General features: G+C 27.6%; 1 protein-coding gene across 1 annotated transcript in view; it reads right to left on the reverse strand.

Annotated features, from left to right (window-relative positions):
* Window positions 1-2,061, reverse strand: part of LOC117182001 (luciferin sulfotransferase-like) — a 38,861-nt gene that overhangs the window by 398 nt on the left and 36,402 nt on the right. The window lies entirely within an intron of this gene.

Genomic DNA, 2,061 nt, shown 5'->3' on the forward strand with positions numbered 1-2,061 from the left:
TTTCCGCGTATTTCCTTCTCACTCCTGCCTTCAGTTCTATCTTTACTTTTTTCTCCTCGTTTTTTCACTGCTTTTCCTCCTATATGATTTTGTACTTCCTCGCCTTGGTTTCATATTTCACATGCCGTAGAAGTACGCTCTTCTCCATTTATTTTCCACCACAGATTACGCACTTCTTCATGGATGCCATTTTCGTCACTATCCCAGACTCTCTGATAGTGATGCTCCCACTTCCTGTCTTTACTTATCTTTATACACCGAAGTATCTGCATGAAACATAGAGAACACAGTAATTCAGTATGCTGCTATGTCACACTGACAATGTACACTAGAAAAAACAGGGTTCTGTCACAACCACATTTGCTTTTCTACAGACCTGCAAGGAATAAAAACTTAGCTTTCTGAAAAAGAATTCTAAACAATAAATCATTTTATTCAGAATCCTCAAGATTATAAAAACACATTAGACCACAAGGCTTTTTTGTAGGGTTCAAAAAAACACCCATTAAAAAAATAAGTTTGATGATTTTGTGGCGCTCATTGCTACTGTTTTAAATGCAAATTCTTTGTAGAACATAAAAGACCATTTCACGCTGATAATGAGATGTTCACATAAATGTTTCAACCATTTTTTATCGTTTTGTGCCACTTTCACATAGAATCGAGTTAGAAAGACGCCGTTTTTTGTTTTACTGTTCCACTTGTTGTCCAATGTTCAATTTGAGAAAAGTGATAGGTTATTAACGTTGACAAGAGTGATTGTTAAACAATTTCTTATTATTCTGAATAATATCATCTTAGAAAATGCAGAAAAATTGTAGTTTAAAAAATTCACTTTTAGTCAAATTTTCACTTAAGATAATTTATGTAATTAATTGAATTAAAAAAAATTACTTCTTCGAAAAACTTATTATTATTAATATTATTATTTTTGAATAATGCTAGAAAGATTGCGATATTTTCTGAAGTTTCTGGCTTTTTTGTCCAATTTTCAATTATAGTGAGGTAATAATGAATTAAAGGTAACAAAAATAAATGTTTAAACAATTTGTTATCTTTGTTAATAATATTATCTTTGCTTCATTGGTAGAATGTAGCGTTTTTTTATTAAATATTTAACTGTTTGTCTATTTTTCACTAGGCGTGATTTAATAATTAATGAGATTCAGCCAGAATAATTGATTAAGCAAGTTATTATTGTTTATGATTATCGTCATCCATAGCAGTGTCTTTTTATATTTATAACCAGGCAGGTTCTGCACATTATTTAGCAGAATCTCTCAGCGATTAAAATTCTTTTATAGTAAATTACGCAAGACGATTTTTTCCGATCTGAGACAAAAAAGTCGAATTTGGGCATCTATGTGAAGAATAATAAAAAACAGATTAATTCTTCACCCATGAAATAATTTTTAACAAAAAAGATGAAGTTTTAATTAAAACAGATGAACCTGACACCAAATAGTAAAAGTTTTGACAAAAAAGACGAATTTTTAATCACAACGATTAATTTTTTATTCAACAAAATTTTCTAAAAACAAATAATAGAATTATCAACTAAATTAATTTTCAATGCAAGAACAATATTATAAAAAGAATTTAAAATAAACTAGAATTTTCTCATAACCAGGCAGGTTCTACACATTATTTAGCAGAATCTCTCAGCGATTAAAATTCTTTTGTAGTAAATTACGCAAGACGATTTTTTCCGATCTGAGACAAAAAACTCGAATTTGGGCATCTATGTGAAGAATAATAAAAAACAGATTAATTTTTCACCCATAAAATAATTTTTAACTAAAAAGATGAAGTTTCAACAAAAAATGTCAAATTTTAAACAAAAATAGATTAATTCAGTTTGTAGTTTATAAAAGTTAATAATTGATCAAAAAAATAAAATTTTTTACAGATTATTTCAAATTTTAATTAAAAGAGATGAACTTGACACCAAATAGTCAGAGTTTTAACAAAAAAGATGATATTTCAAACACAAAGATTAATTTTCTATTTAAAAAATTGTTTTAAACAAATAATATAATTCTCAACTTAATTAATTTTCAA

The sequence above is a fragment of the Belonocnema kinseyi genome, chromosome 10 (assembly GCF_010883055.1).
Source record: "Belonocnema kinseyi isolate 2016_QV_RU_SX_M_011 chromosome 10, B_treatae_v1, whole genome shotgun sequence".
Lineage (NCBI taxonomy): Eukaryota > Metazoa > Arthropoda > Insecta > Hymenoptera > Cynipidae > Belonocnema > Belonocnema kinseyi.